The 26,209-nt window shown below is 44.3% G+C and overlaps 1 protein-coding gene and 20 non-coding genes across 21 annotated transcripts in view; 16 read left to right on the top strand and 5 right to left on the bottom strand.

The window, feature by feature from the left end:
- The window catches only part of LOC126260867 (max dimerization protein 1-like), a 715,242-nt gene that overhangs the window by 428,436 nt on the left and 260,597 nt on the right, over positions 1-26,209 (bottom strand). The window lies entirely within an intron of this gene.
- Positions 17,880-17,954, bottom strand: Trnat-ugu (transfer RNA threonine (anticodon UGU)). The gene has a single exon. It is a non-coding gene; the product is annotated as a tRNA-Thr (tRNA).
- Positions 18,286-18,360, bottom strand: Trnat-ugu (transfer RNA threonine (anticodon UGU)). The gene has a single exon. It is a non-coding gene; the product is annotated as a tRNA-Thr (tRNA).
- On the bottom strand, positions 18,692-18,766 carry Trnat-ugu (transfer RNA threonine (anticodon UGU)). The gene has a single exon. It is a non-coding gene; the product is annotated as a tRNA-Thr (tRNA).
- Positions 19,504-19,578, bottom strand: Trnat-ugu (transfer RNA threonine (anticodon UGU)). The gene has a single exon. It is a non-coding gene; the product is annotated as a tRNA-Thr (tRNA).
- On the top strand, positions 19,811-19,885 carry Trnat-ugu (transfer RNA threonine (anticodon UGU)). Its single transcript has one exon. It is a non-coding gene; the product is annotated as a tRNA-Thr (tRNA).
- Trnat-ugu (transfer RNA threonine (anticodon UGU)) lies at positions 20,217-20,291 on the top strand. Its single transcript has one exon. It is a non-coding gene; the product is annotated as a tRNA-Thr (tRNA).
- Positions 20,623-20,697, top strand: Trnat-ugu (transfer RNA threonine (anticodon UGU)). The gene has a single exon. It is a non-coding gene; the product is annotated as a tRNA-Thr (tRNA).
- Trnat-ugu (transfer RNA threonine (anticodon UGU)) lies at positions 21,029-21,103 on the top strand. The gene has a single exon. It is a non-coding gene; the product is annotated as a tRNA-Thr (tRNA).
- On the top strand, positions 21,435-21,509 carry Trnat-ugu (transfer RNA threonine (anticodon UGU)). The gene has a single exon. It is a non-coding gene; the product is annotated as a tRNA-Thr (tRNA).
- On the top strand, positions 21,841-21,915 carry Trnat-ugu (transfer RNA threonine (anticodon UGU)). The gene has a single exon. It is a non-coding gene; the product is annotated as a tRNA-Thr (tRNA).
- Trnat-ugu (transfer RNA threonine (anticodon UGU)) lies at positions 22,247-22,321 on the top strand. Its single transcript has one exon. It is a non-coding gene; the product is annotated as a tRNA-Thr (tRNA).
- On the top strand, positions 22,653-22,727 carry Trnat-ugu (transfer RNA threonine (anticodon UGU)). The gene has a single exon. It is a non-coding gene; the product is annotated as a tRNA-Thr (tRNA).
- Positions 23,059-23,133, top strand: Trnat-ugu (transfer RNA threonine (anticodon UGU)). Its single transcript has one exon. It is a non-coding gene; the product is annotated as a tRNA-Thr (tRNA).
- Trnat-ugu (transfer RNA threonine (anticodon UGU)) lies at positions 23,465-23,539 on the top strand. Its single transcript has one exon. It is a non-coding gene; the product is annotated as a tRNA-Thr (tRNA).
- On the top strand, positions 23,871-23,945 carry Trnat-ugu (transfer RNA threonine (anticodon UGU)). Its single transcript has one exon. It is a non-coding gene; the product is annotated as a tRNA-Thr (tRNA).
- On the top strand, positions 24,277-24,351 carry Trnat-ugu (transfer RNA threonine (anticodon UGU)). The gene has a single exon. It is a non-coding gene; the product is annotated as a tRNA-Thr (tRNA).
- On the top strand, positions 24,683-24,757 carry Trnat-ugu (transfer RNA threonine (anticodon UGU)). Its single transcript has one exon. It is a non-coding gene; the product is annotated as a tRNA-Thr (tRNA).
- On the top strand, positions 25,089-25,163 carry Trnat-ugu (transfer RNA threonine (anticodon UGU)). Its single transcript has one exon. It is a non-coding gene; the product is annotated as a tRNA-Thr (tRNA).
- Trnat-ugu (transfer RNA threonine (anticodon UGU)) lies at positions 25,495-25,569 on the top strand. The gene has a single exon. It is a non-coding gene; the product is annotated as a tRNA-Thr (tRNA).
- Trnat-ugu (transfer RNA threonine (anticodon UGU)) lies at positions 25,901-25,975 on the top strand. The gene has a single exon. It is a non-coding gene; the product is annotated as a tRNA-Thr (tRNA).

Below are 26,209 nucleotides of genomic sequence, written 5' to 3'. Positions count from 1 at the left end.
CTTCAAATACAGGGTCCAATCATATTAATGTCGCCACCTGTCGAAAGCCTGAATAACCACTTTTAGCAGAGCAAGGCGTCCGAGAAGAGTGCCAGTGACGTTCTGGAGGGTACCGACAGGGATGTGGTGCCATACCGACTCAAGTGCCGTGGCCAGCTGCGCTAGGCTTCTCTGTTGAAGAGTCCGCCTCGATAGCTGAGTGGTCAGCGCGGCCGAATGCTGTGCAAAGGGGCCCGGGTTCGAGTCCCGGCTGGGTCGGCGATTTTCTCTGCTCAGGGACTGGTGCTGTCTTCATCATCATCCTACTATCCCCATCGACACGGAAGTCGCCGACGTGGAGTCAACTCAAAAGACTTGCACCAGGCGACCGGTCCACCCGGCGGGAGGCCATAGCCACACGACATTTCATTTCGTTTCTGTTGACACGTGGGGCGAAGAACCCGATCGAGGTAGTCCCAGAGATTATCGATTGTGTTTAAAACCGGGGAATTTGGTGGCCAGAGGAATACGGTAGTCTCACCATGGTGCTCTCCGAACCACGAAAGCACACTGCGAGCTGTGTGACACCTTATATTATCCTGCTGGTAGATGCCACTGTGTCAAGGAAAAACAAACTGCATATAGGGGTGGACATTGTACACGAGGCTAGATGCGTACTTGAATGCTTTCCAGAATGACGAGATATCCCAGGGTATGCCACAAAAACATTCCCCAGACCGCAGTGCTCCCTCCTCCTCAATCCTTGTTGCAGGTTGTTTGCTTTTCGTCGTTTCACGTCGACGGACCATAAAACGTGATTCGTCTGAAAAGCCCATCTGTCCCTACTACGCGGACGTCCAACTGCAGTAAATTGGTGTGCGAATTCCAGCCTTCGTCGCCGATAAACAACAGTTAGCACGAATCAGGCGCCTGCTGTGGAGGCCCAAAGGCAGCAACGTCCGCTGAACGGTAGTTAAAAAGACGCTGCTGGCAGCCCCTTGGTTCATCTGGTAGATCAGTTGCTCAACAGTTGCGCGGTTATTCACCCGTACCCATCTCCACGGCCGTCTTTTACCCCTGCCATTTATGGCCCGTGTTGCGCCACAGTTGCCTCGGCGACAGTTTTGAATAGCGTCACCCCGCCACGCACGGTATGTTTTAACCACGGTGACACGGGAACGGTTTACAAACTTAGCCGCGTTTCAGAAGTGCTTCCATCCTCGGCCCTTTTGGAGGTCGAATAAATCGCTCCATTTCCACATTACGATAACGACTGCGCTGTTTTCTACGTTTCCCAGATACGCTTTGTATATCTTGCACTGCTAGTGCTGCCACCTGCCGTCTGTGAGTGGTTATTGCACGTTGTCGTTGAATACAGGCGATGGTCACATTAATGTTTCTGGTCCGCTCATCAGTCACAGGGGCAGCCAAGTCAAATCATCCATTCACCCTGCAATACTGCACCTAGGCGCACGACCAGCTAACGTTACACTGGGGAACTGCATACCCCAAACTATGAAAATAATTAAAATCACTATTCCGCAACATCACTCAGGGATTAGGCTTGGGCCTGTTCCGACTGTTGCCTAAAAGGCGGTACGAGGAACGATCCAAATCGTGGGACACGTGATCAATATGCCGCAAAATCTCTAGCCGTTATTGTCAGTAGATGAATCCTAATGATGCTGGTGCTTATTCGTTCAAGCGACTCCTCATTGGTCTCACAAGGCTGAGCGGATCCCATTACAAACCACTTCACTTCAGAAAAAAAGGATCGGGAATCGAACCAGGGTCTTTCCGCGCCGAAAGCAGTTTCACTAGCCAGTTGGTTAAGGAAGCATTCCAGTCACTGTTCCAATGGTGGGAATTCATGTTTTTCTTGTATCAAATTATTATTAACAATTCAATGAATAATGAAATCAATTTTACAAGATACTTTTTATACAATCAGGGCATAAAGATTATTCATGTATGCTGCAAAAGAATCAGTTACGTTCTTTACACCTAACTTTGTCTTTCTGTCGCTGTTCCTTGTAAAACAACAATGTCCTGCTCTAGCCGTATTATCTATTGGGACGGCTTTTGGGGGAAAACGTGAGGTTTTTTTTCCCAAAATATCAGTTTCACTTCAATATAACCTTCATCAATCCACTAGTCAATTCCACTGGCCCCATATTCGCGCCCTCCTCCAGCTTAACTTCCAAATTCACAGGCTGTTTGATAAATTTTGGTACGAAATAATTTGTTTCCAATTTGTTGTTGTGAAATCATTTTAATTATAGATTAGTGACAGTGTTGTTTTAACACATAAAACAGTGCAAAACTAAATTATATCAACTAAACATGAAAATGTGACGCTATCTTTAGCGGATCAACTGAAAGCGTATGAAAGTTTAGACGAAGGCGAGTCTCTTCAAAACACTGCAAGCCAGTTAGGGGTTAGCGTAACAACTGTTAAATACTGAAGAGTAAATAGGGAAACTCTTGAACAAGTTACACAATGGCGATTGATGATATGAAATAACTAAAAAAATACGCAAGACTTTGAAGAGGCCTAGGAAGTGAAATTCTAGACTGTGGTTTGTTAATGTGGTTTGAGCTGGAGATAAGAAAATGGACCCCGCTGTTGGGACCAATCATAAAAGGAAACGCACTGATTTTGTACGAAAAATTAAACGGAGACAGTGAAAATGAAAAAAATTTACATCAAGTGAAAAAATTTACATCAAGTGAAACTCGGCGACAACAGTGGAAAAAACGACATGGGATTCGAAATGCCATCTGCTGAAGACAAGCTGCCAGTGAATTTGTTCCTAAATTTGGAAACTTAGTTAAAGAGCTTAAGCTGATCCATGATAATGTGTGTAACATTCATGATTCTAGATTAAATTACAAAGTGTTCCTTACAAGAACTCCAGCTGCACGAAACGAATCAGTTGAGTGTCACTGCAATAGTGTAGTAAGGTGTGTACAGACGTTCAGTTTTCACTCACAGCATCATCAACTTACCGTACAATACAGACGTACTTTACAGCACAGGCACAATTGTAGTATTACACATTCGTGTAAGATTTTGTAGTGTTTCGACCTTTTAGGTTTGTTATTATTTTTACAAGGAACCATACTTCACACAGTATTTCCAGGCGAAACTTTTCAAAAAGTAGCATTGTACTGTATCGTGATGCCGCTGGTCAATAAAAGAATTCCTCTTATAATCAGTCTTTTATGCGCTCCGATCATCTCCCGGTAGTACCGTAGGGGGCGGATTAACGATGTTCTACTGTACTTATCTCTTCAAGGTATATGATCTATAATAATAATAATAATAATAATAATAATAATAATGTGGTACGTGGTTTCCCAACAACGCTGCTACTGAAAAAATCATTTCAAATATATCAAATATCTAAGAACAAACTGCTGCAATCTTTGGGATACATTTACAAGAAAATCAATGGGGAATGCAATATCCCAGCACAGTATTCCAGGATCAAGATAGGAAGTACAGCGTGTCCGTAAATTATATATACAACTTTAAAACTACACTACAAAATGACTGACTGTCATCATGTGATAAGTTAACTGGAAGTGACTTTCCTATTTCCATGTTACAACTGCCACATATATGACGAAAAACATGGACGTGAAAGCATGAAGCTCAGCGTATAGCCCAGGTTACACGAAGTTCGACAGCCAAGTGCAACAATGAAACTTTCCCACACATTATGGACGGAAACCACCGTCCCGATTAACCATTGGGGCTGGGCAGACATTTATGGAAACTGGTAGTGTTTTCCAGCGCAAGGGAGCGGGTCGGCCCATCTCTTCCAGACGCCAATGTTGACTAGGAATCCGACAAAATCATTGCGTGCGGCGTCCAGAGACTTGGAAAAGCAGTAAATTCGCATGAATGGCTGAAGGTCCTTCAAGTAACATTTCAGCCGTTTGTTTGCAACTTCTTTGAACTGGACGCCACTTCGGCGTAACGCAATCCTGCCGGAGAAACGGGACATAGAATTTAATGTGGAATCCGAACCACGTGTCGTTCATGACGTATCTTCATATCACTGACAGGTGAAGGCTAGCGTAAAGGCAGACTGAAATGTTCTGGTGTCTGATCGGGAATTCATCCCGCGACATTACGGTCTCCAGAATCGCAGATTACCACTAGACCACCAGCCCCTACAGAATTGGAAATTCCAGAGTCTTGGGTAAGAAGTTACGTAATCATTTGGCGCCTACAAAAAACGATGGACAAACCTCGGCGCGAACAGTTTGCAGTGGGCATGCTAGCCAAGATGAAAGCAAACAACAAGTTTTTGGATAGAAAAAAAAATAGCTGCACAAGATTTATGTAATAGGTTTTTTCGCTGAGCACTTACTGTTCCGGAAATATTCTTAGCCACACGCCCTGCAGAATGTCAAGAAACGTTTCCTACCATTTAAGAATGGTCGTCCCTGTGAAGAGACGAAACATCCAATGTGATACGTCACCAAAGAATTCCGTGAGGATATACAAGACCTCAGAACACGAAATTTGCTATGAATATGTGACCATACCGCCACTGCAGTATAGTCGTCCCTCGTCACAGAAGATGGTGTCACTGATCCAAGTGAAGTAGCTGATCCATCCTACACGGTACAATCCCTACAAAGCAAATTAAGCTGCAGTAGTATTTGCCAACCTTGAATGGAGAAGTATGGGACTGTCACTTCACACGGATAACCGATATTTAAATAATTAATGTTGTGGCATGGTACACTCAGACATTTGAATAATTAACGAACTAGAAATCAGGCAGGCCATTGCCATACAACAAACGTTGATTACTGTCTACAAATGTGTTGAATTATGCATCAGGTTTTAGAACGCTCTGTACTCCAGAATTTCCGTCCAGGAAACACCTCTATATGGCGTGAGATAACAACCCCCTTCCTCTCCCGCCCGCATATGCAACTTGCCGGCAGGTAACAAATAGCAGCTGCAACGGGGAGCTTGCTGCATCAAACAAAATAAACCATTACGTAAGGGTTGACTATGCTTTTTGCGCGCTTCCTCGTGTGGCTGTGTAACAGTTAAAGCATTATATTACATTTACTTCGACAAAGGAGTGAGCTCTTCAGTATTTGCTGTAGCTACTTGCGTCTAACCTTTGCACGCATGTATATGTAGTAACGGGCAATATTATGTTGCTAGATTAGTACCCACGCATGCACGAGCGTTGGAGAATCGAAGGTAACAAGTGAAAATTTGTGCCGGACCTGACTCGAACGCTTAACGCGAGCGGTCGTCTCTGCCATCCGAACACGCTACCCACCCGGCACAAATTCGAAACTTGTTACTACTACTACTACTACTACCACCACCGTAGCGTCACCTATCCATCAACTCCTCACTCTCCATTTTGGATTCCCACACGAGATCGGGCTTCGTGTACATCCGCAATGAAAGAATGGATCTTTGGTCGTCTCACCTTTTTACATTTCTAGCATTTCCCGCTTAAAAGAGAGTGTTCTCTAAATCTTGAGACTCACTAATATAGCAATATAATACTGCATCAAATAAGAGATAATGTGCACACCGTATTTTTGTTCACTCGTATATCTATACTCACTGCTTCCAGATCAGTCTCTTATCTAAAAACACGAAGACACGTCAGAGCGCGGCCATTACTCCGCAAACGAATACCCATTTATGTGGGGGTGGGGGGTGGGGTGGGGGGGGGGGGGGGGGAACAAGGGTTCAAATGGCTCTGAGCACTAAGGGACTTAACATCTGAGGTCATCAGTCCCCTAGAACGTAGAACTACTTAAACCTAACTAACCTAAGGACATCACATATATCCATGCCCGAGGCAGGATTCGAACCTGCGACCGGAGCGATCGCGCGGCTCCAGTCTGAAGCGCCTAGAACCGCTCGGCCACACCGGCCGGCCCCATTTATGTGAAAGTCCGTTGGCTTCTGAAGCAACTATGGAAGGAAACACGTAACATAAAGATTTCCTTAGCCAACATAGTTACAGAGGAACTTTCCCAAATAAGTACGCAGTTCCCAAGTCATGCTGACATGTATTCCTGCTTCCAGACCTCGCGAAGGCAACTGATAAACAAGTTTCAAATAACTTGTGCTCCAGTCGCCTAAAGGAAAGTTTTCACGTCTTGATGGCAGCATTAAGACGGTTAAGGAACGGTGAAGTTGTCACAGAGATACAAATACCGCTGACGCAAACGCTTTGACAATAGCGGAGGAGAATTCAGGACCATAAAATAGACTATTAAAGCTAGGCGATGCGATTCTGGCGTAAGCCACTACACGTGGACAATAGCGACAGAAGGCATCAGTAAAAGAAAACAACGGCAATAACTTCCATTAAAATTCACACAAACATGCAAAATGAGTCGTTTTATGTACATTCAGAAGAAATTATTCTTCTGAACAAAGGAACGCTGCATCAGACCTGAAATAATTCGTGTAAAACAAGTTTTACTTAAAGAAAATAAATAAATAAAGCGGAACGTCCTCCTTGAGCGAAATAATTGCATTGTTTACCTTTCATCTCTTCTTTGTATTCCTTTTAGCCTACCATTTCTACCCTCTTGTTACAATGTAATCACAGTTGTGTGATTCAGTACAATTAATAATTGATTTACGTTCAGTCTTTTCAAAAACAAATCATATCCTGTAATGGACCAGCCATATACGACCAACGTCTTCTAACGTCTGCAGAAGCCATAGACACATTTGAGTGGGTTTGTGTGAATTCTCTAAAAAGAAATTCACTAAGACCTAGTATTTTTATTTAGCTGACTCGTTTTCCAACTAGTATGGATTGTCCCCAGCTGTCAAACACAGAAATTATTCAGCATAATCAGTCTTGAAACTCTAAGTGTGGGTCTTGCTAGGGTAGCTCAATTGGTAGAGAGCTTGCCCTCTAAAGATAAATATCCCAAGCTTCGAGCCACATTCTGGGGCACAGTTTTAATCTGCCAAAAATTTCAGGACAGCGAACACTCCGCTGCAGAATGAAAATTCATTCTGGAGATAACCCATCGTGAATATTTAATAGTCACTGCTTTTTGATGGGTGTGCAACTGTGATACGCTGAAAACGCAAGTGTAAAAAGTAACTGTGAAGATTACCAGTGAAATTGCTCTCAAAAATATAACAACCACCTATCATTCTAATTCCACTGATTTCAAGATACCTTTTCATTGTGTCGGAGCAGAACAAAGTTTCAGTTGAATTTTCCGGACACGTCAAAATTCTATACCAGAGCGGGACTCGGACCCGATCTGTTGCCTGCGTGGGCGGTTTCCTGCCAGCTTCTCACACTCGCCGAAAAAGCTCTCCTGTCTGCTTTGGTGGACTACACAGGTCATTGCGGAGAGCTGAAGGGTGGAGGTCTGTGCGGATTGCAGATATGTGATCCACATCCTAAAGTCGCTTATTCGTATCCGCATTTATTAAAATTTTGTAAACCATTTTAATCTCTTCAGTACCCGGAGGTCTGACGGTAGGTGTGTCCCTCGTCTAAATTTTGTGTTAAAAGTTGTCATCACATCTTGTATATTGTTAAATGTTAGTCATAAAAATCCTTATCTCGTCGACTCTACGAGAACTGAACCGAATGAGAAGATCACCAGACTACTCCAGGTCACTCTTGAGGTACACCACCTCCAAAGTTACATTTAGAGGTGAGCTCCCGGAGAGTTTCACCATTCGAATAAAAATTACACAAAGTGATGGGCTTCTCGTGTGTGCTCTTCAATTGCGTATTGGAGATGATTATCAGGGAATGGATTTGCACATTACCATTGGGAACTGATATGATGATTGGATACAAGAAAGATAACATCAGTGTACGCTGTGTAGCATTACTGTGCCAAGATATTACCTAGGTGTGCCACTAAACTTATCATGGCCTATGACACAGCTAATAAAAGTAATAGAAATGATTTCACCGAATATATATTCAGAACTTGAACTTATTTACAGGTTATTTGTTGGTTTCTCCGTTACAAGTTTGAATTATTTGTGAGAGACGTGAGTCTTACACAAAAGTTCAATCCGCGTTCAAATTAAATGCGTTTCCTGTTCAACTGACAGTGAGTGAAGTCTCTCACTTTTGCTTTCGTGTTGGTTAGTGCCTAAAATCCCATTTCGCACAAACAGGTGGTGAAAAAATGCAACAGGGTATTAATTGCTATTAATGAGTACTCTTTCTTTGCAGACATACGAAACTTGATAACTGATAGTTTGCCATATTTCAGCTGAAGTGTTCGGCCTGTTTAAAGCTTCGTGAGCTGCTGTTCTTCCTCCAGAGAAAGGTTGGTGGTGGAATCTAGAGACATAGCTTAAGGATTGCGCACCCAGTCATATTCGTCAACTGTGGTGCAGGGAAAATATTGTGTCATGTTATTCTCAAGAACCATGAGGTGATTTAAAACGAGTGCGTACTTAAGGTCACCGTGAGGGTCTACCTCAAAAGTAAGAGGAAACGCCTTAAGATTTTTCTTTTCCACGTGTGATTTCATATATCCAACCTTTTTACTTAAGAAATCGGTGAGTTTATCACCTGGCGTCCGCATATTTTCTTCTTTTCCTTGCGTACTAAATGGCGAAAAATGTCACCCAAATAGGCTACCTTCGCACACTATTCTTCGTTATTTTAACTGAGCAGCAAAGTCTGAATTTTAAAAAAAATCTTTCCAGGTCTAGCTTTTGAGAACCATTTGAAAACCTGCGGACCTCGCTACGAAGAACCAAAATGTCATGTCGAGATTCCGCTTCGTGGCAAAATTGTTTGTTTGAGGAGTTTACCATGTTAATGACTGAATCTAAAACACAAAAAAAGTTCTGCTGGAAGTCTTCAACATCAAGGCCTCACAATGTATGAAGAAATGTGATGAACCCTACGGTCCGAAATCTTGTTTCAGTCTTGCAGCAAATCCTTTGAAACTTCCGGTCATTCCTGGTGCACCATCTGTTCTAAATACAATTTTTACAGGACACGCCGTTTTGTTCCAACAGACTGGATACAGAATTACACACGTCTGAAACAGCTCGTGTTGAGAGCAGCTCAGTACATGAAAGGAACTGTTCAGTAATCGAATCCTCATAAAAATCAGCTGACTCGTCAAGCTGAAGTAAAAATACAGCACCGTCGCTTAGCTATTCACGGCTATTGCACTGGATATCCAAAGTCACGTCATCCATTCGCCGCGAAATAAAATCGTTTGACAGTGGAACCAAATATATTTTCTTCTCGGCGCCATTACCTAACACAGATTTCACTATTTCCTTACATGCAGGAAAAATTACGTCCTATGCAACATCACGGGGCTGTATCCTTTTTTTCGTTGCTATTTCGGCAACTCTATTACTGGCCACTTACGCTTTTTCATAAACAGTTGCCCTTCGTGCCACATGTTTAGTTTGCTTATCTGCTGATGAATTCATTCGGCTACGATAGTTTTTATTTTTCCCAGATAAGTGACCATGTTTGCTATTCGAATGTCTTTTCAATTACGAGGGACCATGAATTCATGGCTAACTTGTTCTCTGCACACGAAACATTCTAGTAACGGACATTTTCAAGGTCCATTCTCTTGGTACTTACGATAAGTTCCAGTAGGTTGCATTCCTTTCACGAGACTTACATTTGGAATAGGTTCGTTCCCAGTTTTGTAACTGTTACTTGTTTCTGTTACTGAGTCGTCTTCAACATTTTTTCCTTTTGAAGAAAAAGCTCTCCACACTGAAAAATTAACACATTAACTGGACAATGTATACACGTTGTAAGTAGGCTATTTAGGTTTTCTTATTGGTAACGCCACATAGCGCTCTGTATGAAAATCACTGGCTGCGCTGTGTGCAGTCTGTGGCTAGTTTGCATTGTTGTCTGCCATTGTAGTGTTGGGCAGCTGGATGCGAACAGCGCGTAGCGTTGCGCAGCTGGAGGTGAGCCGCCAGCAGTGGTGGATGTGGGGAGAGAAATGGCGGAGTTTTGATATTTGTAAGACTGGATGTCATGAACTGCTATATATATTATGACTTTTGATGACTATTAAGGTAAATACATTGTTTGTTCTCTATTAAAATCTTTCATTTGCTAACGATGTCTGTCAGTAGTTCGTGCCTTCAGTAGTTAGAATCTTTTATTTAGCTGGCAGTAGTGGCGCTCGCTGTATTGCAGTAGTTCGAGTAACGGAAGATTTTTGTGAGGTAAGTGATTTGTGAAAGGTATAGGTTAATGTTAGTCAGGGCCATTATTTTGTAGAGATTTTTGAAAGTCAGATTGCGTTGCGCTAAAAATATTGTGTGTCAGTTTAAGCACAGTCCTGTTATAATTGTTCAAAAGGGACGTTTCATATGTCGACCCTTAGCCGAGGATACCTCATTGGAATCTTCTGATTTTTTCTTGTAGTTTGTGTAATTAGTGTAGCTTTTGTTTATTGCTAGCGCGTAATTATAGAGAGAATTTCCTTTGTAGTTTTTCATTGTCGTACACAGTTGTGGCATGCATGTAGATTTGCACCAACTATTTCGCAGCTGCGCTTGCAATTAACTAGATATTATTTTCAGTGCTATGTTAACGTGTTTTCTTATTTTTGCTCTTCAAATTGTGCTTTTCTGTGTTGTCGTGTGAAATATTGTGACAATAATGGCGTGTGAAAAACGTAATACTAGGCTTCAAAGTAAACTGAGAAATGACAGTGAAGACGAAAGCAGTGTGTTAGCGCCGCAGGGTAATGAATTAACTAATGTTCAAAGTAGTAATTTGGTAATTGTGCATAGGGAAATGGAGCGGGCTGCAAATAATGGTGTAGGCAGTGAAACAATTAGTGAACAGGGAAGCATTATCGATCGATCGGTCGGCAACAGCTCGCCTCAGGAATCCGAAATAACAGAACACAATATTGCAAATACTGTAGACTCAGGTTTTGGGTCCTCACCGTTTTCTCAAATGAGTCAAGACATTTTCTGCTTGTCAAAACGTGATTGTTACCGGTGAAAATGCACTGCCAAAAAGCATAGAGAAACACATTCCAGACACTAGTACATTATTATTGCAATTAATGCAACAAATGGAACAAAATCAGAGACAAACACAGCAAAAGCTTCAAAAGTTAGACACAATGGAACAAAATCAGAGACAAACACAGCAACAGTTAGGCGCAATGGAACAAAATCTTCACACCACGCTTGAACAAACACGTGAAGATTTAACTACTGAGTTACATAACATTGAATCGAAATGCCAAAAAGCCTGTAATGACGTAAAAACACAAATTTGTGAGCATTCTCAACCTATTTTTTCGCGGCATGAAAATGCATTACAGAATCACGAAGCAGCCATAAAAGAACTGCAAATTATTGTTCATGAAAATCATGAGACCTTACAAGCTAAAAGTGACTCAGTTGCATCTACCGATTCAGTTACGCAACTTGCAAAAACTCAGGAAAACTTAAAGGACACAGTAGATACGATTTCAAAACAAATGGACACTCTGAAACTTGGTTCAGAAAAACACACAGAGGAAATAATTTCACTATCGGATAAAGTAGCCGAACTTTCAGATCAGCTCACTAACTTATCTACAAAGGTAGATGATGATCTGAATGACACAAGACCTGTAGCTTTCACTGACACTGAAGAGTATGAACAAATTAGAAAATTCAAACAAAATAAAAATCAAATTAATACACAGTACAAAAGAGAAATCCGGGAAGTACAAGATCAGTAGGCACAAGAAATACAAAAATTACGTATTTCAGAGGACACTCGCACTCCAACACGGGAAGAGGGACTTAGAAATACGGAAAAGCCACAAAATAATAACACAGGGCATTTTGGAAATTATGAAAGAAATTGGCAAGGTGCACCGAATTTTGAGATGGAACCGCCGACACCACGTAACAATGACCGATATGCTACTCGCCGACACGATGATTTTGACTATAAGCTGTTCATTACTACACGCAAATTCAAAACATTTAAGAATTCTGGCAACGACATTCATCCACAAGCGTGGCTCCATCAATTCTCTCATTGTTTTCGTCCCAACTGGTCATTAGAGCACAGATTAGAATTTATGTGTGGGTATTTAGAGAATGAACCAGCTGTAAGAATGCGATCGGTCATTCACGACTGCCACAGTGAAGGAGAATTTTACCATGCCTTCCTCTCAGCATATTGGTCTCAAGCTACACAAGACCGAGTAAAACATAGGATCATGATGATGAAACACTTCGAACAATCTGAATTTTCCAGTCTTGTCAAATATTTTGAAGACATGTTGCATAAGAATCAATATCTTTCAAACCCATACAGCCCTTCAGAACTCATCCGCATTTGCTTAATGAAATTGCCTGAACATTTAAGAAATATTATTTTGGCAGGACGTTGCAAAGACAACATTGAAGCTTTTCAGGGACTCTTACAAGAATTAGAAATTGACACAGACAGTCGCGGGATGCGAAAGCAGGAAAACAATCACTACAGGTCACATCCGTCACAATTCCGTGACGACAGAAACAATAACTGGACACGACAAGGCTATTCTTACAACGTAAATCGTGACCAAAACAGACACCACCCGTATGACAACCGTTGGCAGAGTAGTAATAACTACAGGGAAAGATCACCTCTCCGCGGTAATGACTATCACAGAGACAATCAGAGAAACAGACAATATGGGAACCAAAATAAATACACTCCTGGAAATGGAAAAAAGAACACATTGACACCGGTGTGTCAGACCCACCATACTTGCTCCGGACACTGTGAGAGGGCTGTACAAGCAATGATCACACGCACGGCACAGCGGACACACCAGGAACCGCGGTGTTGGCCGTCGAATGGCGCTAGCTGCGCAGCATTTGTGCACCGCCGCCGTCAGTGTCAGCCAGTTTGCCGTGGCATACGGAGCTCCATCGCAGTCTTTAACACTGGTAGCATGCCGCGACAGCGTGGACGTGAACCGTATGTGCAGTTGACGGACTTTGAGCGAGGGCGTATAGTGGGCATGCGGGAGGCCGGGTGGACGTACCGCCGAATTGCTCAACACGTGGGGCGCGAGGTCTCCACAGTACATCGATGTTGTCGCCAGTGGTCGGCGGAAGGTGCACGTGCCCGTCGACCTGGGACCGGACCGCAGCGACGCACGGATGCACGCCAAGACCGTAGGATCCTACGCAGTGCCGTAGGGGACCGCACCGCCACTTCCCAGCAAATTAGGGACACTGTTGCTCCTGGGGTATCGGCGAGGACCATTCGCAACCGTCTCCATCAAGCTGGGCTACGGTCCAGCACACCGTTAGGCCGTCTTCCGCTCACGCCCCAACATCGTGCAGCCCGCCTCCAGTGGTGTCGCGACAGGCGTGAATGGAGGGACGAATGGAGACGTGTCGTCTTCAGCGATGAGAGTCGCTTCTGCCTTGGTGCCAATGATGGTCGTATGCGTGTTTGGCGCCGTGCAGGTGAGCGCCACAATCAGGACTGCATACGACCGAGGCACACAGGGCCAACACCCGGCATCATGGTGTGGGGAGCGATCTCCTACACTGGCCGTACACCACTGGTGATCGTCGAGGGGACACTGAATAGTGCACGGTACATCCAAACCATCATCGAACCCATCGTTCTACCATTCCTAGACCGGCAAGGGAACTTGCTGTTCCAACAGGACAATGCACGTCCGCATGTATCCCGTGCCACCCAACGTGCTCTAGAAGGTGTAAGTCAACTACCCTGGCCAGCAAGATCTCCAGATCTGTCCCCCATTGAGCATGTTTGGGACTGGATGAAGCGTCGTCTCACGCGGTCTGCACGTCCAGCACGAACGCTGGTCCAACTGAGGCGCCAGGTGGAAATGGCATGGCAAGCCGTTCCACAGGACTACATCCAACATCTCTACGATCGTCTCCATGGGAGAATAGCAGCCTGCATTGCTGGGAAAGGTGGATATACACTGTACTAGTGCCGACATTGTGCATGCTCTGTTGCCTGTGTCTATGTGCCTGTGGTTCTGTCAGTGTGATCATGTGATGTATCTGACCCCAGGAATGTGTCAATAAAGTTTCCCCTTCCTGGGACAATGAATTCACGGTGTTCTTATTTCAATTTCCAGGAGTGTATTATCAAGGGAGACAGAATAACTTTAGACGCAACAGACCAGCGCGCAGTTACTATTCAGGGAGAAGTTCTCCACCACGTGACCGACAAGAAAGAAACTATGGAATCTACCGACATGACGACAGACGATGTAATCATAACGACAGACCTGAATTTTATCAGAACTGGCGGGATTCAAACAGAGCAGGGCACTCTCGACAAGGTGAATTTGTGGAAGTTAGGTCTCCTAATCCTAATAACGACGCGCGCCAACAAAGAGACAGACAATGACTCGCACAGCAGGCAGCCGCGTGCGCCAGCTGGCTCAGAGAAAAGTAACATAGACGCTAACCTTGAGAAAAATTCCAGTATTCCTTACCGACGTATACCGCATGACAATTGCATTCAAGTTCAAACTGTGAGTACTATGAAGAGTAAAGGATTTCACCACACTTCACATGTAAAACCGTTTATTGAAAGATAATCTGCTTTTTAACTTAGTCTTTGCCATAAAATGTTTCACTTTACATTACTAGTATGCTTTTTTAGACTTAGAAACTGTTAACGTGCAACAGTGTTTGAAGTTAACTACCCAATCTAGAACCTAGGATACATATTTAGACAGTAGTTACGAGTGTATTGTTATAGTGAACAGACGACACAGTGTTACTGTGTGTGTACATTTTTGCTTGATAGTTGCACGATTACGTAACGACTATAAGGCTCACATACTTAGAACATATACCGGCACTGCTAATGAGATTTTCATGCAACGTTTTGGTTTACTTGAAATGACATTCTTTATTTGAAGTACTTTCTGTGGGATTAAATATGACTTAGCATTTGGTTTCTTTGACAGCTACACGATTTTGTCACGACGCTACTAATGAGTGACCATTTACAATGTTGCTTTTGAGGTGCTTCTGTTTTATATCTGCACAGTTTTTCTGAATTCTTCTGGAAAGTAAAACATGTTTTAGTACTAACTTTTGTGGTATAGCTACAATGAGACAGCCTTTTTCGTAGCACAACAATACGTTACATTATAGTACTTTCTTGATCACGGTAAGGTACGTAATAACTAAGATATATATACGCAAAGCATTTCACTTTCGTTTATGATGAGGTAAGTACATTGACTTCAGCAGAACTTTGCTTACAGAGGACGATAACTACGACACTTCCACAGAATTATCTTACAGCAAGACGCACATTTAGCGCTACAGGACACGCATTTGAGTGATTAATTTTGCACTTAAACCATTTATTTTTCAAGATTTTTGAATTACAAAGAAAGTTTTCCTTGATACATTTCATTCCATTGCTGTAATCTGTAATACCTGAGGGTATAATTACATTAATCCTCAGGGGTTGGGGGGGGGGGGTACACGCTTACTTTGTGTACCATGTGTGTGGCAAGCACAAGGAGCCTTAGCTAATATGGTATTTGCTTATACAACTTTACACAACGGTACCATATTTCTCCAACACACAAATTACACAGCTATCTGATCATTTAACTGAGAGATAAACATTTTTTTTACTACATCAGTGACACATGTTTACGCAATTACACAGTTGGGTAACTTCACACTTATGAAATTGTATTTTGTCCGTACTTTGTGAACTGCTCATATTTTTTCGGAATCATTATGATACTATGAGAGCTTTGAATGATGTATTTGGTAAGGGAGCATGATTTTAAAGTACGTTTGAGGTAGATGACACTATTGAAATGAGCAGAGAATTTTCTTTAGGTTTTGAAATTGTTGCAGAAAGCTACGACGTTTTTGAGATTTGGCTGAGTTTTTATGATATTTTTACGACAACAATGTGTATTATGCTGTTGAGGTATGTTTATGATCAATAAGCTGATGCTATATCAGGAATTTGATTATGCTATGTATCTGTTATGATGAAATATTAAAGAAGTGTCGACGAATATGTATATGTGTAATAAGGTAAGGAATAATGAGTAGTGGTTAGGGACTCTGACTTGTGAAAAAGGATGTTGGAAACCAAGAATCGTACTTTAAGAGTTATGAAATGTGTGCAAATGCGTGAATGTATCACAATGCCGGCGAAAATTTTTTGAACACTGTTATATTCGTAAGATTTTGTTTCTACACATTTGCAACGCAAATTCTCGACCCGTGAAATTTTGTATATGAGACTGCCACTGTAGTGCAAACTGGTGTTGTAAATATTTCAGTAAGAAAGTTAAGTGACCTTCACGTAATGCGTCGTGGGCACAACGCATTACGTGGGCAGCTGCGCGACAGTCGCCTGACAAAAGAAAGCCATTAGGTGAGAATCGCAAATACGACACGCTCTAACTTGAAAACATATGATTACACTTTGGAGCTCTTAATTTATGATATTTACTAAAATGCCTAATGAAATGATGAGAAACATTTTACATCTATTGTCTTTCTAGTTGAGAGATTGCTCATTTTGTTTAATATCTGGTTTCCAGTTGTGTTGCAGCATTGGTTTTGTAAAATAAAATTAAATGCATTTGCTAATGCGAACACTTTCTGTTAACAGATCTATTAAATACTAATTTTATGAACCACATTCTTCGAGAAAGGAGCACTTGGAAAGGAAAGAACAATGAGAAGGGATTAATAACAGTAACTGCATACATAATTTTCTTTTCAACTACTTGGTAATTTTTTTGTTAGATTAACTTGTTGTGGTGCACCACTTTAATTACATAGACATTAAGATGTGAATAGACATTTCCCTTATCTGCATTGTTGTTTTTAGTGTACTATTTTTCTGCTTGAGCTATGTCATGTTTAGGTATAAGTTATTGCATTTGCTGCTGCTGTTTGCCAAGCATAGTCCTACTGAATTTTACACTGTATTAAGCCAGTTTACTACTGATTTATTTTTCTTGTTTGCTGCACATTGCCTTATATTAGTTGTAATATTGCAATTGCTTTGCTAATTTCTATAATGCTGCTTGCTTTGCAAATCTGCGTTTTTTGGCATTGCTGTTTATGTTAATTGTTTTGTGCTGCTGCATTGCCTCGTCCCTTAGTTTAGCATCTGAGCTCAGTAGATTTAAGTTAGCTTAAGAGGGGGTATACTATATAAGAGAACGAGTTGTAATGAATTGGAAGAAATGCATTGAGAAGCTATAAGAAAACGGTTCGGCCAAAAAAGTATTTTGAAAGAGGATATGAACAAAAAAAGTAGGGTTTAGGGACAACAGGTTTAGGTAGGATTTTCTTGGAAATAAATGATGAGTTAAGATAATGGAAAATAAATAATGAGGTAAGGAATGTGTAAACATATAAATACAGAAAGCATGCTTGGATAGAATTTTTTTTGGTGGAAACAAATGTTGAAGTAAGAGGAAAGATATATGGAATGAAATTTTGGGGTGGACTGCAGTACCAAATGTCACACTGAAAACAAACCCTGTCCTGTATTTTTGTGTTATTACACTACATGAATTTGTGTTTTTCCTGTCTTAATGTGTTTAGCTAATAAGAGTTATGTTGTAGAATTTTTCTGATAATATGTTATTTTCTTTGTAAAGATATTTAGACATTATTTATTCTGTTTTGTTTTAATGCTCATGTGTAAAGTTGATGTTTCAAAAGTTATTCTGATCTTTTATGTATTTACTTATGTCATTATTTTTGTAACACTGGTGTATATTTTAACTATATATGACCATGCAGCTTTACTAGAATTGAAATGATAATTAAATGAACACCCTAGCTGCAAGCAGGCGTTGATACACTTCGTTGGGGACATGTTGAAAATGTGTGCCCCGACCGGGACTCGAACCCGGGACCTCCTGCTTACATGGCAGACGCTCTATCCATCTGAGCCACCGCGGGCACAGAGGATAGCGCGTCTGCAGGGACTTATCCCTTGCACGCTCCCCGTGAGATCCACATTCCCAACATGTCCACAACACTACTTTCGTAGTGCGCCTATTAGATGTTTGCCCATCATACTCATTACTCGTGGCAGAGTAATCTACCAAGTCCCGTACGAGTTCGGGCATAGCGTGTGCGTTCGCACACAAGAAGGTCAAAGGCTGGGAACCCATATTTATTTTAACTATATATGACCATGCAGCTTTACTAGAATTGAAATGATAATTAAATGAACACCCTAGCTGCAAGCAGGCGTTGATACACTTCGTTGGGGACATGTTGAAAATGTGTGCCCCGACCGGGACTCGAACCCGGGACCTCCTGCTTACATGGCAGACGCTCTATCCATCTGAGCCACCGCGGGCACAGAGGATAGCGCGTCTGCAGGGACTTATCCCTTGCACGCTCCCCGTGAGATCCACATTCCCAACATGTCCACAACACTACTTTCGTAGTGCGCCTATTAGATGTTTGCCCATCATACTCATTACTCGTGGCAGAGTAATCTACCAAGTCCCGTACGAGTTCGGGCATAGCGTGTGCGTTCGCACACAAGAAGGTCAAAGGCTGGGAACCCATATTTATTTTAACTATATATGACCATGCAGCTTTACTAGAATTGAAATGATAATTAAATGAACACCCTAGCTGCAAGCAGGCGTTGATACACTTCGTTGGGGACATGTTGAAAATGTGTGCCCCGACCGGGACTCGAACCCGGGACCTCCTGCTTACATGGCAGACGCTCTATCCATCTGAGCCACCGCGGGCACAGAGGATAGCGCGTCTGCAGGGACTTATCCCTTGCACGCTCCCCGTGAGATCCACATTCCCAACATGTCCACAACACTACTTTCGTAGTGCGCCTATTAGATGTTTGCCCATCATACTCATTACTCGTGGCAGAGTAATCTACCAAGTCCCGTACGAGTTCGGGCATAGCGTGTGCGTTCGCACACAAGAAGGTCAAAGGCTGGGAACCCATATTTATTTTAACTATATATGACCATGCAGCTTTACTAGAATTGAAATGATAATTAAATGAACACCCTAGCTGCAAGCAGGCGTTGATACACTTCGTTGGGGACATGTTGAAAATGTGTGCCCCGACCAGGACTCGAACCCGGGACCTCCTGCTTACATGGCAGACGCTCTATCCATCTGAGCCACCGCGGGCACAGAGGATAGCGCGTCTGCAGGGACTTATCCATTGCACGCTCCCCGTGAGATCCACATTCCCAACATGTCCACAACACTACTTTCGTAGTGCGCCTATTAGATGTTTGCCCATCATACTCATTACTCGTGGCAGAGTAATCTACCAAGTCCCGTACGAGTTCGGGCATAGCGTGTGCGTTCGCACACAAGAAGGTCAAAGGCTGGGAACCCATATTTATTTTAACTATATATGACCATGCAGCTTTACTAGAATTGAAATGATAATTAAATGAACACCCTAGCTGCAAGCAGGCGTTGATACACTTCGTTGGGGACATGTTGAAAATGTGTGCCCCGACCGGGACTCGAACCCGGGACCTCCTGCTTACATGGCAGACGCTCTATCCATCTGAGCCACCGCGGGCACAGAGGATAGCGCGTCTGCAGGGACTTATCCCTTGCACGCTCCCCGTGAGAACGCACACGCTATGCCCGAACTCGTACGGGACTTGGTAGATTACTCTGCCACGAGTAATGAGTATGATGGGCAAACATCTAATAGGCGCACTACGAAAGTAGTGTTGTGGACATGTTGGGAATGTGGATCTCACGGGGAGCGTGCAAGGGATAAGTCCCTGCAGACGCGCTATCCTCTGTGCCCGCGGTGGCTCAGATGGATAGAGCGTCTGCCATGTAAGCAGGAGGTCCCGGGTTCGAGTCCCGGTCGGGGCACACATTTTCAACATGTCCCCAACGAAGTGTATCAACGCCTGCTTGCAGCTAGGGTGTTCATTTAATTATCATTTCAATTCTAGTAAAGCTGCATGGTCATATATAGTTAAAATAAATATGGGTTCCCAGCCTTTGACCTTCTTGTGTGCGAACGCACACGCTATGCCCGAACTCGTACGGGACTTGGTAGATTACTCTGCCACGAGTAATGAGTATGATGGGCAAACATCTAATAGGCGCACTACGAAAGTAGTGTTGTGGACATGTTGGGAATGTGGATCTCACGGGGAGCGTGCAAGGGATAAGTCCCTGCAGACGCGCTATCCTCTGTGCCCGCGGTGGCTCAGATGGATAGAGCGTCTGCCATGTAAGCAGGAGGTCCCGGGTTCGAGTCCCGGTCGGGGCACACATTTTCAACATGTCCCCAACGAAGTGTATCAACGCCTGCTTGCAGCTAGGGTGTTCATTTAATTATCATTTCAAACCTAGTAAAGCTGCATGGTCATATATAGTTAAAATAAATATGGGTTCCCAGCCTTTGACCTTCTTGTGTGCGAACGCACACGCTATGCCCGAACTCGTACGGGACTTGGTAGATTACTCTGCCACGAGTAATGAGTATGATGGGCAAACATCTAATAGGCGCACTACGAAAGTAGTGTTGTGGACATGTTGGGAATGTGGATCTCACGGGGAGCGTGCAAGGGATAAGTCCCTGCAGACGCGCTATCCTCTGTGCCCGCGGTGGCTCAGATGGATAGAGCGTCTGCCATGTAAGCAGGAGGTCCCGGGTTCGAGTCCCGGTCGGGGCACACATTTTCAACATGTCCCCAACGAAGTGTATCAACGCCTGCTTGCAGCTAGGGTGTTCATTTAATTATCATTTCAATTCTAGTAAAGCTGCATGGTCATATATAGTTAAAATAAATATGGGTTCCCAGCCTTTGACCTTCTTGTGTGCGAACGCACACGCTATGCCCGAACTCGTACGGGACTTGGTAGATTACTCTGCCACGAGTAATGAGTATGATGGGCAAACATCTAATAGGCGCACTACGAAAGTAGTGTTGTGGACATGTTGGGAATGTGGATCTCACGGGGAGCGTGCAAGGGATAAGTCCCTGCAGACGCGCTATCCTCTGTGCCCGCGGTGGCTCAGATGGATAGAGCGTCTGCCATGTAAGCAGGAGGTCCCGGGTTCGAGTCCCGGTCGGGGCACACATTTTCAACATGTCCCCAACGAAGTGTATCAACGCCTGCTTGCAGCTAGGGTGTTCATTTAATTATCATTTCAATTCTAGTAAAGCTGCATGGTCATATATAGTTAAAATAAATATGGGTTCCCAGCCTTTGACCTTCTTGTGTGCGAACGCACACGCTATGCCCGAACTCGTACGGGACTTGGTAGATTACTCTGCCACGAGTAATGAGTATGATGGGCAAACATCTAATAGGCGCACTACGAAAGTAGTGTTGTGGACATGTTGGGAATGTGGATCTCACGGGGAGCGTGCAAGGGATAAGTCCCTGCAGACGCGCTATCCTCTGTGCCCGCGGTGGCTCAGATGGATAGAGCGTCTGCCATGTAAGCAGGAGGTCCCGGGTTCGAGTCCCGGTCGGGGCACACATTTTCAACATGTCCCCAACGAAGTGTATCAACGCCTGCTTGCAGCTAGGGTGTTCATTTAATTATCATTTCAATTCTAGTAAAGCTGCATGGTCATATATAGTTAAAATAAATATGGGTTCCCAGCCTTTGACCTTCTTGTGTGCGAACGCACACGCTATGCCCGAACTCGTACGGGACTTGGTAGATTACTCTGCCACGAGTAATGAGTATGATGGGCAAACATCTAATAGGCGCACTACGAAAGTAGTGTTGTGGACATGTTGGGAATGTGGATCTCACGGGGAGCGTGCAAGGGATAAGTCCCTGCAGACGCGCTATCCTCTGTGCCCGCGGTGGCTCAGATGGATAGAGCGTCTGCCATGTAAGCAGGAGGTCCCGGGTTCGAGTCCCGGTCGGGGCACACATTTTCAACATGTCCCCAACGAAGTGTATCAACGCCTGCTTGCAGCTAGGGTGTTCATTTAATTATCATTTCAAACCTAGTAAAGCTGCATGGTCATATATAGTTAAAATAAATATGGGTTCCCAGCCTTTGACCTTCTTGTGTGCGAACGCACACGCTATGCCCGAACTCGTACGGGACTTGGTAGATTACTCTGCCACGAGTAATGAGTATGATGGGCAAACATCTAATAGGCGCACTACGAAAGTAGTGTTGTGGACATGTTGGGAATGTGGATCTCACGGGGAGCGTGCAAGGGATAAGTCCCTGCAGACGCGCTATCCTCTGTGCCCGCGGTGGCTCAGATGGATAGAGCGTCTGCCATGTAAGCAGGAGGTCCCGGGTTCGAGTCCCGGTCGGGGCACACATTTTCAACATGTCCCCAACGAAGTGTATCAACGCCTGCTTGCAGCTAGGGTGTTCATTTAATTATCATTTCAATTCTAGTAAAGCTGCATGGTCATATATAGTTAAAATAAATATGGGTTCCCAGCCTTTGACCTTCTTGTGTGCGAACGCACACGCTATGCCCGAACTCGTACGGGACTTGGTAGATTACTCTGCCACGAGTAATGAGTATGATGGGCAAACATCTAATAGGCGCACTACGAAAGTAGTGTTGTGGACATGTTGGGAATGTGGATCTCACGGGGAGCGTGCAAGGGATAAGTCCCTGCAGACGCGCTATCCTCTGTGCCCGCGGTGGCTCAGATGGATAGAGCGTCTGCCATGTAAGCAGGAGGTCCCGGGTTCGAGTCCCGGTCGGGGCACACATTTTCAACATGTCCCCAACGAAGTGTATCAACGCCTGCTTGCAGCTAGGGTGTTCATTTAATTATCATTTCAATTCTAGTAAAGCTGCATGGTCATATATAGTTAAAATAAATATGGGTTCCCAGCCTTTGACCTTCTTGTGTGCGAACGCACACGCTATGCCCGAACTCGTACGGGACTTGGTAGATTACTCTGCCACGAGTAATGAGTATGATGGGCAAACATCTAATAGGCGCACTACGAAAGTAGTGTTGTGGACATGTTGGGAATGTGGATCTCACGGGGAGCGTGCAAGGGATAAGTCCCTGCAGACGCGCTATCCTCTGTGCCCGCGGTGGCTCAGATGGATAGAGCGTCTGCCATGTAAGCAGGAGGTCCCGGGTTCGAGTCCCGGTCGGGGCACACATTTTCAACATGTCCCCAACGAAGTGTATCAACGCCTGCTTGCAGCTAGGGTGTTCATTTAATTATCATTTCAATTCTAGTAAAGCTGCATGGTCATATATAGTTAAAATAAATATGGGTTCCCAGCCTTTGACCTTCTTGTGTGCGAACGCACACGCTATGCCCGAACTCGTACGGGACTTGGTAGATTACTCTGCCACGAGTAATGAGTATGATGGGCAAACATCTAATAGGCGCACTACGAAAGTAGTGTTGTGGACATGTTGGGAATGTGGATCTCACGGGGAGCGTGCAAGGGATAAGTCCCTGCAGACGCGCTATCCTCTGTGCCCGCGGTGGCTCAGATGGATAGAGCGTCTGCCATGTAAGCAGGAGGTCCCGGGTTCGAGTCCCGGTCGGGGCACACATTTTCAACATGTCCCCAACGAAGTGTATCAACGCCTGCTTGCAGCTAGGGTGTTCATTTAATTATCATTTCAATTCTAGTAAAGCTGCATGGTCATATATAGTTAAAATAAATATGGGTTCCCAGCCTTTGACCTTCTTGTGTGCGAACGCACACGCTATGCCCGAACTCGTACGGGACTTGGTAGATTACTCTGCCACGAGTAATGAGTATGATGGGCAAACATCTAATAGGCGCACTACGAAAGTAGTGTTGTGGACATGTTGGGAATGTGGATCTCACGGGGAGCGTGCAAGGGATAAGTCCCTGCAGACGCGCTATCCTCTGTGCCCGCGGTGGCTCAGATGGATAGAGCGTCTGCCATGTAAGCAGGAGGTCCCGGGTTCGAGTCCCGGTCGGGGCACACATTTTCAACATGTCCCCAACGAAGTGTATCAACGCCTGCTTGCAGCTAGGGTGTTCATTTAATTATCATTTCAATTCTAGTAAAGCTGCATGGTCATATATAGTTAAAATAAATATGGGTTCCCAGCCTTTGACCTTCTTGTGTGCGAACGCACACGCTATGCCCGAACTCGTACGGGACTTGGTAGATTACTCTGCCACGAGTAATGAGTATGATGGGCAAACATCTAATAGGCGCACTACGAAAGTAGTGTTGTGGACATGTTGGGAATGTGGATCTCACGGGGAGCGTGCAAGGGATAAGTCCCTGCAGACGCGCTATCCTCTGTGCCCGCGGTGGCTCAGATGGATAGAGCGTCTGCCATGTAAGCAGGAGGTCCCGGGTTCGAGTCCCGGTCGGGGCACACATTTTCAACATGTCCCCAACGAAGTGTATCAACGCCTGCTTGCAGCTAGGGTGTTCATTTAATTATCATTTCAATTCTAGTAAAGCTGCATGGTCATATATAGTTAAAATAAATATGGGTTCCCAGCCTTTGACCTTCTTGTGTGCGAACGCACACGCTATGCCCGAACTCGTACGGGACTTGGTAGATTACTCTGCCACGAGTAATGAGTATGATGGGCAAACATCTAATAGGCGCACTACGAAAGTAGTGTTGTGGACATGTTGGGAATGTGGATCTCACGGGGAGCGTGCAAGGGATAAGTCCCTGCAGACGCGCTATCCTCTGTGCCCGCGGTGGCTCAGATGGATAGAGCGTCTGCCATGTAAGCAGGAGGTCCCGGGTTCGAGTCCCGGTCGGGGCACACATTTTCAACATGTCCCCAACGAAGTGTATCAACGCCTGCTTGCAGCTAGGGTGTTCATTTAATTATCATTTCAAACCTAGTAAAGCTGCATGGTCATATATAGTTAAAATAAATATGGGTTCCCAGCCTTTGACCTTCTTGTGTGCGAACGCACACGCTATGCCCGAACTCGTACGGGACTTGGTAGATTACTCTGCCACGAGTAATGAGTATGATGGGCAAACATCTAATAGGCGCACTACGAAAGTAGTGTTGTGGACATGTTGGGAATGTGGATCTCACGGGGAGCGTGCAAGGGATAAGTCCCTGCAGACGCGCTATCCTCTGTGCCCGCGGTGGCTCAGATGGATAGAGCGTCTGCCATGTAAGCAGGAGGTCCCGGGTTCGAGTCCCGGTCGGGGCACACATTTTCAACATGTCCCCAACGAAGTGTATCAACGCCTGCTTGCAGCTAGGGTGTTCATTTAATTATCATTTCAATTCTAGTAAAGCTGCATGGTCATATATAGTTAAAATAAATATGGGTTCCCAGCCTTTGACCTTCTTGTGTGCGAACGCACACGCTATGCCCGAACTCGTACGGGACTTGGTAGATTACTCTGCCACGAGTAATGAGTATGATGGGCAAACATCTAATAGGCGCACTACGAAAGTAGTGTTGTGGACATGTTGGGAATGTGGATCTCACGGGGAGCGTGCAAGGGATAAGTCCCTGCAGACGCGCTATCCTCTGTGCCCGCGGTGGCTCAGATGGATAGAGCGTCTGCCATGTAAGCAGGAGGTCCCGGGTTCGAGTCCCGGTCGGGGCACACATTTTCAACATGTCCCCAACGAAGTGTATCAACGCCTGCTTGCAGCTAGGGTGTTCATTTAATTATCATTTCAATTCTAGTAAAGCTGCATGGTCATATATAGTTAAAATAAATATGGGTTCCCAGCCTTTGACCTTCTTGTGTGCGAACGCACACGCTATGCCCGAACTCGTACGGGACTTGGTAGATTACTCTGCCACGAGTAATGAGTATGATGGGCAAACATCTAATAGGCGCACTACGAAAGTAGTGTTGTGGACATGTTGGGAATGTGGATCTCACGGGGAGCGTGCAAGGGATAAGTCCCTGCAGACGCGCTATCCTCTGTGCCCGCGGTGGCTCAGATGGATAGAGCGTCTGCCATGTAAGCAGGAGGTCCCGGGTTCGAGTCCCGGTCGGGGCACACATTTTCAACATGTCCCCAACGAAGTGTATCAACGCCTGCTTGCAGCTAGGGTGTTCATTTAATTATCATTTCAATTCTAGTAAAGCTGCATGGTCATATATAGTTAAAATAAATATGGGTTCCCAGCCTTTGACCTTCTTGTGTGCGAACGCACACGCTATGCCCGAACTCGTACGGGACTTGGTAGATTACTCTGCCACGAGTAATGAGTATGATGGGCAAACATCTAAT

The sequence above is a fragment of the Schistocerca nitens genome, chromosome 5 (genome assembly GCF_023898315.1).
Source record: "Schistocerca nitens isolate TAMUIC-IGC-003100 chromosome 5, iqSchNite1.1, whole genome shotgun sequence".
NCBI classification, from domain to species: Eukaryota; Metazoa; Arthropoda; class Insecta; order Orthoptera; family Acrididae; genus Schistocerca; species Schistocerca nitens.
This window is presented reverse-complemented; position numbering and strand designations above follow the sequence as displayed.